This window comes from Suncus etruscus, chromosome 2 (genome assembly GCF_024139225.1).
Source record: "Suncus etruscus isolate mSunEtr1 chromosome 2, mSunEtr1.pri.cur, whole genome shotgun sequence".
Lineage (NCBI taxonomy): Eukaryota > Metazoa > Chordata > Mammalia > Eulipotyphla > Soricidae > Suncus > Suncus etruscus.
In genome coordinates this window covers 28072338-28082104 of record NC_064849.1, presented here as the reverse complement: position 1 = coordinate 28082104, position 9767 = coordinate 28072338, and the positions used below count along the sequence as shown (strand labels likewise).

The following is a 9767-nucleotide window of genomic DNA, read 5'->3' as shown; positions in this document are numbered from 1 at the left end:
GCTGTATGCAAGGCAAGCATTTTTACCTCTTTTTTTTTTTTTTTTTTTTTTTTTTTTTGGTTTTTGGCTTTTGAGGCACACCCGTTTGACGCTCAAGGGTTACTCCTGGCTATGTGCTCAGAAATCACCCTGGCTTGGGGGGACCATATGGGATCCCGGGGGATCGAACCGCGGTCCGTTCCTTGGCTAGCACTTGCAAGGCAGACACCTTAACTCTAGCGCCACCTTCCCGGCCCCATTTTTACCTCTTATACTGTTTCTCTGGCCCCTTGCATCAGAAGGTTTTTATACTGGTATTATATATGTACTCAGAGGCTGAGCAGTTTCACAGAACATTGCAAGAGCACTTCCCAGCACTGAAAATGTGGGTCTGAGATGACAAGACAAGACCATCATCAGACAGATCAAAACACATCATTAACAGAGCAATTGTGGTCAAAGTTAATTACTTGAAGTGTTATACTAAACTCTTGTTTAGCCTTTTGTTTAGTTTGCTCTTTTCATAGCTATACTACATTGAGAACTGGTTGGAAAAGATTGTTTTTCCAAACCATCTTTTTCATTTATTTTCTTTCTTTTTTTCTTTCTTTCTTTTGTTTTTGGGCCACACCCGGCAGTGCTCAGAGGTTACTCCTAGCTGTCTGCTCAGAAATAGCTCCTGGCAGGCACGGGGGACCATATGGGACACCGGGATTCGAACCAACCACCTTTGGTCCTGGATCGGCTGCTTGCAAGGCAAACGCCGCTGTGCTATCTCTCCGGGCCCTTCATTTATTTCCTTTTTCTCAATATGTGTGTATGTCTCTCCATAAGACCATTTATTTTTCTCCATAAAACAATTGCCCCATTTTTCAAATGTAAGAAGAAACTTATCTGATATTTCTTTCTCTGCTTTCTTCCATTCATGACATCATCATTACAGTTTTTTGATGGAAACAAAACTTGTTCTTTCATGCTCATACCTCGTATAGACATTTTATGTGATGCTGGTGTAAAGGAGCCTTGCCATCTTGGATTAGTTGACTATATAAGTCATCTAATTTGTAACTGTTCCTTCCCTCAACTTCAAAATATTGTGAATTAATCCATGGGTGTAGACCAATGTGCTTTAACTGTTTGACCCTGCAGATGACACCTATCTTGCATAACAGTCCAAAGACTCACAGTTAGAACCAAACAGGAAACCAATGATTTTCAGTTTTTATACTCAAGGATCAGCACAGGTCCATGGATAGTAGTTAAATATGTCTGGCATCAACAGTGTTTTGTTTTATTAAATACTCTTGGCATGATTTGCAAAAGAGTCTATAGACTATATGATTATAGACATGGATAGATATAAACACATAAAATCATTCCTACCTTTGAAATAACATTCAAACCCCAATATTCTCACTGACCTGGAAGTTTTCTGAGCCCTGTTCCAGGAGGATTTTATTTATTTATTTATTCATTGGTTTAAGGGCCACACCTGCTGGCGCTCAAGGGTTACTCTGCGCTCAGAAATCATTCCTGGCAGGCTCAGGGAATCAAATGGGATGCTGGGTTTTGAACCTAGGTTGGATATGCACAGGCCAAATTTCTATCTATCTGTTGCACTATTGTTCCAGTTCCCAGGAGGATTTTAATGGATACTTCTTTCTAAAGGTTTATGGATTGAATCTTTGGCTACACGTGATTGATTCCACCTCCTGATGATAACCCCTCTCTGAGGTCAAGGGTATGGGACAGAACTTTCCAGCACTGGTTCTTTAGGCAACCAGTTACCATTCTTAAGTGACATTCTTAAGTGACGTTCAACCACCGTAGTAAGCAAACAAGAGACACCTTTGTCCTTCTTGTGCCTTAGGCAATGCCAAGGGTTTCCTGTACAGAAACAGGATGGAGACTAAGTTCTTGTAAGTCGCTAAACTGTGCTGTGTTTTGGGATGAGTGTGCCTATCCTGGATCTCCTCAGTGCCAGATGAAGGAAACCATGCCCAAGCAGCTTTCTCTGCCTTTGAAATAAGGGCAGAAGGTTTCTTTCTATAGTTCAGAGAGCAGTTTTTAAACTGTTTGACTTTAGCTCCATGTCCTGTGAGTTTCCCATTTACTGGGAGCTCAATAGAAATGACAGCTTAAAGTTCTAGATAGTCTCACTTGGGGGGCAATTGTGTCATGAGTTTCCCTTTAAGAGTGGCTTAAATACTCATGATGGTGAATATTTGTAATGGTTGGAGTCCTGTGAATAGAGTTTTTCTCTGACTCTCAACATTTCAAGGAGAAGTAATTTTCTTCTACAGTGGATTTCTGAAGTCGTGTTGTTATTGTTTTTTGGGGCCATACCCAGTGGTGCTCACTGCTGGCAGTGCTTCAGAACCATATATGGTACTGGGGATCAAACCAGCACCTTATCTCCTGTCCTATCTCTCCAGCTTTGAATTTTTATTTGTTTTTGGGCCACACCCAGCTGTGCTCATGGGTTACTGCTGGCTCTCTGTGCTCAGAATCACTCCTGGGAGATTCAGGAGACTATATGGGATGCTGGGATCTAACTTGGGTAGGCTATGTGTAAGGTAAACACCCTATCTGCTGTACTATTGCTCTAGTCCCCAGCTTTGAATACTTTGACTGAAGGTGAACCTCAGTCCCAGGACCTTCACTCTGCACAGACTCTGAAATGTCAAGAGGTAATCTCACCAACTCCTGACAGGAAGGTGTTGCTAAGGTGTTGTTACTCATTTCTACTAATGGGAAAAATAAATCTAAATAATATTTTTTTAAATTTAGACCTTTGTTCCCCCAAAGAACTCTAAGTAAAATTGTTCTCTCAGAGATTTTGAGGTCTCACAATCACTAAAATGTAATAAAAGGACCAGAGAGATAGCATGAAGATAAGACATTTGCCTTGCATCCAGAAGGACGGTGGTTCGAATCCAGACATCCCATATGGGATGTTGGGGATCTAACTGCTGTTCTCCCTAGGTCAGCTGTGTGCAAGGCAACCACCCTAACGCTGCGCCACCTCTCCAGCCCCATATTTAACATTGTTAAGTGAAAAGGTTCCTTTTTTTTTTTAGATCAACAGCTAACTGCATGATCCTATATATATAGCATTAATGGGCCAGAGAGGTGGCACATCGGTAGGGCACTTGCCTTGCACCTGGCTGACCTAGGAGGGATCTCTCGGCATCTTATATGGTCTCCCAAAGCAGGAGCAATTTCTGAGTGCAGAGTCAGGAGAAACCCCTGAGCATCACCGAGTATGCCCCCTGGCCCCTCCAAAAAATAAGAAACAATGTACGCAGTGCTATATTTGTTTTAAATGCCCCAATGGTTTTGAGGCTCCCAGGGTTTTTTTCCTTCGAAAACAAATCCAAATGGCTCTTTATGTTTTAAAGGTTGCAGACTCCTGCCCTAAGCACTTCAGGAATGATTCCTGAGTGCAGAGCCAGGAATAAACACTGAACACAGCTGGTTGTGGCTCAAAAGCCAAAAAGAAAAAAGAAAATTAAAATTTCAGCAGTGTCTACTAACAGTAATAAGATTCTCCAAAACAGAAGACTCAAAAGGGAAGTAGTAAGAACTTGCCGTCCCTCATGCTTTTACATCTTTGCCACAATTAAATGAAAAAGAGCTTATTTCATCATAGACCATACGTAGTTTTTGACTTTGCTTTTCTGTTCTTCCTGCTCTTGACAGATTTCATCAAAAGTCAGACCTAACTGGATTTAAGATTTTCTGACCACAATGAAATTTCTAAGGCAACTAAAGGTTTCCTCTGAGAAGCGATTGTTTATACTGCCCTAGTTGTCTTTGTTGAGACTAGATTTAGAAAAACTACAAGCTGCTTTAAATTAATGCCAACTTTAGATTCAAGCATTTTTGATTAACAAAGTAAAATATTAGGTGAAAATGCTGTTAGCGTCAGACACATTTCATCACTGACAAAAAAAGAAAGAACATGTGACCCCAATGTCTGGGGTTACATGTGATTTGAGGGTAGAAAAAGGAGAAAGGATTTCCAATAAACTCACTTGCTACCTTTCCTTGAATCTCATTACTTGAAATTGGTCGCAAGCATCATCTAGTTTACCAATAATGGCTGGAAAAGTGAATATTCAAACTCTGTTCCCTAATTCTGGGCCAATAAATGTTTAGTAGACAAAAATATGAGTAGTTTAGATTTTGAAGACCATTTGTCTCCACAACTATTCCACTCTGCCTTTATAATACAAAATCAATAAAAATGGGACCTGAGAAATAGTATAATGGGTAGATGCTTGCCTTGCACTGAGTCTACCAGGTGTGATTTCTGACATCATGGAAAATCCCAGAACCTTCTAGAGATGATCCCTGAGCTCCAGAGTTAGGAGTAAGTCTTAAACATGGCTAGGTGTGGTTCCGAAACAAAACAACAACAAAGCAAGTCAAATATCAAGTATTAGAAGCCAGAGAGATAGCATGGAGGTAGGGCGTTTGTCTTGCATGCAGAAGGACGGTGGTTCTAATCCCGGCATCCCATATGGTCCCCTAAGCCTGCCAGGAGCAATTTTTGAGCGTAGAGCCAGGAGTAACCCCTGAGCACTGCTGAGTGTGACCTAAAACAAAACAACAACAACAACAAAAGATCAAGTGTTAATGAGTGAATGTGACTGTTTTGCAATTATATTTTACTTATACACAAAAAATTTTTGAATTTCATATTTTTCAAAAGAGAGGATTTTTCTTTGGATTGTTCTTCAGCTATTTAAGTGTATCAGTATTGGGCCAGAGAGATAATATAGCAGGTAGGGTATTTACCTTACACAAGTTTGACCACCTGTACAATATATGCCCCCCCAACCCTCACAAGGAATTATCCCTGAGCACCAAAGTCAGAAGTAAAACCTGAGTGGTAGAGGAGGAGGGAGACTAGGGACATTGTTTTCTTTTCTTTTTTTTTTTTTTTTTTTTTAAGCCTACAGCACCCGGTATTCCCAGGCGGTCTCCCATCCAAGTACTAACCAGGCCAGACCCTGCTTAGCTTCCGAGATCAGACGAGATCGGGCATGTTCAGGGTGGTAGGGCCATAAACAAATCATTTTTTTTAATTTTGGGATCACACCTGGCAATTCTTTTTTTTTTTGTTGTTTGTTTGTTTCTGTTTTGGGGTCATGCCCAGCAGTGCTCAGGGGTTACTTCTGACTCGATGCTCAGAAATTGCTCCTGGCAGGCTCAGAGGACTATATGGGATGCCGGGATTCGAACCACCATCCTTCTGTATGCAAGACACTACCTCCATGCTATCTCTCCAGCCCCTGGGGACATTGTTGGTAGGAATGTTGCACTGGTGAAGGGGGTAGTTCTTTTTTTTTATGACTGAAACCCAACTACAAACAAGTTTGTAATCATGGTGTTTAAATAAAGATTTTTTTTTATAAAAAAAGGAAGTAAAACCTTTAGCATGACAGGGTGTGGTCCTCCTGAAAACAAAATCAAACAAAAGAGTGTGGAGACCATCTTAGCTTTTAGATTACACATGAACTAGAGTTTGACTTTGAGTTTTCAAACCCCAACCTCACTAATGAGATGCAGGTGAGAACGGCAGTGGGACATCCACAGTGCTGCTATAGGTGTACTCTGACCCTTAAAGATGAAATATTGGAAAGTGGTGACATGCTCAATCTGTCAAAGCAACTTTGATTTTCCTGCGAGCAACAATGAAATTAAGCTTCCAGGCTATATTTTTTTGTCATAACCAATTAAAATTTACCAGAGACGTTTAACACAGAAAAATCTATGTTGCTGATCTCTTAGGCTAGGAGAATTTCCATACTTTTATATATTTTTCATATAGTGATCATATCCAATAGGAGATGATTCTAGAACTGTCACCAGAAAACTGTTCCCACTCTAACACACAAAAAAGTTATACAAACACTCTAGAGTCTGCCTTACATTAGCTTTGCAAAATTTTATAAATACACCATGATGCTAGGTAGTCATTTACCAAGGGAGTGATATGTATGTTAGTGTGGTGATTATTTTAAAATATTTCTAAAACATGACATTTGTTATTTTAGAAAATTTTTGTTTGCTCTTATTTGAACTTTACAGTTAATTTTATAATTATATCATGTATATGTATGTATATTAGTATCTTAACATAAAATATTTCATAAATACTTTCTATATCATAGATAAATATATGATCATAAAAACATATAAATTTCTTCAGGGCTGAAGAGATAGCACAGTGGTGTTTGCTTTGCAAGCAGTCCATCTAGGACCTAAGATGGTTGATTTGAATCCTGGCATCCCATATGGTCCCCCGTGCCTGCCAGGAGCTATTTCTGAGCAGATAGCCAGGAGTAACCCCTGAGCATAGCCAAGTGTGCCCCCCCCCAAAAAAAAAAGAAAAAAGAAAAAGAAAAACTTATATAAATTTCTGCTATAAGGCAGGTCTGGTTGGGGGTGGGTGTAATGTGAGGCACTGGTGGCAGGAAATGTGCATTGTTGAAGGGCTGGGTATTGGAATAACTGAAACTCAATCATGAACAACTTTGAAACTGTGTATCTCATGGTGATTCAGTTAAAATGTATTAACAAAATATGTATTAGGCTAAAAGAAATGTATTAGGGCTAGAGAAATAATACTGGATTAAGGGGCTAACCTCATATGTGTGTGACTTCACTTTAATCCCGTCATTTTATATGGTCCTGAGCACCACACCAAGCCCAAAGCCACAAAAAAAAAACCCACGCATGGCATGGGTGGCCTAGTCCCATACCCCAAAAATAAAAACATGGAGCTTATAACTGAAGGATCTGGGTATGTGGGCATGTATGCAGATGTTCAAATAATTTTGAAATTTCATCTTAAGTTTCTCCTCCCTTCTCTCTACTGCCTGGACTTCATTCTTAGATGGTCTTTCTCATGGTAAAAGGGTGGTGACCCCAGCTGCAGGTCGCCATTTTTTTTGTTTGTTTTGTTTTTGGGCCACACCCGGTAACGCTCAGGGTTACTCCTGGCTATGTGCTCAGAAGTTGCTCCTGGCTTGGGGGACCATATGGGACACCGGGGGATCAAACCGCGGTCCGTCCAAGGCTAGCGCAGGCAAGGCAGGCGCACCTTACCTTTAGAGCCACCGCCCGGCCCCTGCAGGTCGCCATTCTTAGGGTAAGAGAGCTGCTCTTTTCTTTAGCAGAGGGTCTCAAGGGACTGACCTAGATTATATATCTTCCCCTGAACACATTGCAGTGATCGAGGTTGAGAAATGGAAATTTGTCTAGTTGAGTTGACTCCCCACCCCTACAACAGAGAAGGTTTGGGGGGTAGCTTATTTACACATGGAAAGAGACTAGAAGATAAGTGGTTTCAAAAAATTAAGGTGAAGCTATGAAAGATCATGGATACACAACAGAAAGCTGGCCATCTTGGGAGGAGAGGGTGGGCCAAGTTCCCACTTTGCTGAAACCATGCCTGCTTCCTCCATCACCAAGAATCACCATTTTCTGCCTCATCACCCCTCTACAATTCCTTCAAGGACACTAATCTGACCAAACTTTAGGTACACTGGTATTTGGACTGATATCACAAGGACTTCGTAGAGCAATTATGGGCACCTTCCACCCAATATCTTCCATCTTCTGGGAAGTCTGGCAGCTAAGAACATGGCCTATAAACTGCATTATAGTGCTTTGAATTCATTTATATGCAGCCAATCTAAGATGGACCCCGGTTTGATTCCCGACATCCCATATGGTCCCCCCTACCCCAGCCTGCCAGGAACGATTTCTGAGTGCAAAGCCAGGAGTAACCCCTGACCACTGCTGGGTGTGACATATTAATAAACCAGAAAACAAGCATAAATAAATAAATAAATAAATAACTTTGCTTTCACTTATTTGGAAACAAATGGATTGTAGTCATTTTGAAAAATCGCTCCTGGCAGGCTTGGGGGACCATATGGGATACCGTGATTCAAACCACCGCCCTCCTGCATGCAAGGTAAACGCCTTACCTCCATGCTATCTCTTCGGCCCCGATATGATTAAAATTTTGATATAATTTTGATATGATTAAACTGTGGACTTTTTCTGTAGGGGTTGTTGGGCATGGCTGTGGACTGCTGTGACTTCAGGCAGAAAGGGGAGTTTGCCCAATTCCATTTCAAGAAGGCCCTGAAAGAGAAACTATGTGTTGCTTTACTTTAAATAAAGTAAAAAAAAAGATAGATTAAAAAGTGGGGTGAATGGATTTTGAAAAGACAAAACAAATATCTACTATAATAAGATTAAAATTTGAATTTTATATGAGGACTCATAAATATGATGAGAATTCAAATAACATAAATAAGAAATGAAAAAGCCATTAAAATGTCAAGAACATGTTTAAGTCAGCAATTCACATCTTTGTTTGTTTGTTTGTTTTTGGATCACATCCAGCAGCACTCAGGGGTTACTTTTTGCTCTGTGCTCAGAAATCGCTCCTGACATGCTCAGAGGACCTATGGGATGCTGGGGAAGAACCGGGTTTGTCCTGGGTCAGCCATGTATAAGGCAAATGCCCTACCACTGTGCTATCACTTTGGCCCAGAGATTTATATCTTGACAATGTATCAGAAAGCTGATATTTTTGCTGTTAAAAAAAAACAAAATAAACAACAGATTTATGCACATTATCTTAGACTTATTGAATTAGAATCTATGAATGGGGCTTGGGATTCAGTTTATTAAATCATTTCACACAATAGATATGAAAGTTAACCATAGATTTGCTTTAGAATCTATTGAATAGGCTAAGGTGCATAACAAGAAACCTCACAGGTTTCCACAGAAATCTACACAGACCTATTTAGGTCAAACTACTTTCCTTCTTTTATAAAATGTATTTATTTTCTTTAAAAATTTTTATTATAACACTGTGCTTTTGTACCAAGTTGTACATGATACAGTCGTCTCAGTCATTAAATGTTCAAATACCCATCACACTACCAGCGTGACCTTCCCTTTCCAGTGTCCCTGGTTTCCCATCTACCACCCTGGCCTGCCTCCTTACATTCATAAACAAATTTACTTTATATTATTTGTTACAACACAAAGGCAAATGGAACTATCAAAACTTAGATCCCTCAGGGTTATTTTTTTTTTTATTGTTGTTATGTTTCTCAATAGTGTTACTAAATTGTCTAAAGATCTACTTGGTTGGTTGGTGCTAGTTGAGTCTTCTGTGTTAGTGTTTTGTCTCACTGAGTTTAATCTTCTCTGCAATTTTCCCATCAAATTTGCTGTAATCCTACTGGGCAAATACTACTATATAATTTTGTGGTGTTGGGGCCAGAGAGATAGCATGGAGATAAGGTGTTTTCCTTGCCTGCAGAAGGTCGGTGGTTCGAATTCCGGCACTCCATATGGTCCCCCAAGCCTGCCAAGATCGATTCCTGAGTGTAGAGCCAGAAGTAACTTTGAGTGCTGGCAGGTGTGACCCAAACACACACACACACACACACACACACACACACACACACACACACACGAAGTAAGAATTTGTGGTGTTGCAGGGTCCAGGTGTGAAACATATTTGGGTGACTTGGAATTTTGATATGATTAAACTGTGGACTTTTTCGGTAGGGGGTGTTGAGCCTGGCTGTGGACTGCTGTGACTTCAGGCAGAAAGGGGAGTTTGCCCAATTCCATTCCAAGAAGGCCCTGAAAGAGAAACTACTTTCTTTATGAAGAGTATGGCAGTGATCACTAATAGTAAGCCAGACAAAGAGGGGTCCACCTACTCTAGCAGCCCGGGG

General features: G+C 40.5%; 1 non-coding gene across 1 annotated transcript; it reads right to left on the bottom strand.

Annotated features, from left to right (window-relative positions):
- Positions 1 to 4937: 4937 nt before the first annotated feature.
- On the bottom strand, positions 4938 to 5056 carry LOC126002296 (5S ribosomal RNA). Its single transcript, XR_007493046.1, has one exon. It is a non-coding gene; the product is annotated as a 5S ribosomal RNA (ribosomal RNA).
- Between the last annotated feature and the right edge of the window lie 4711 nt (positions 5057 to 9767).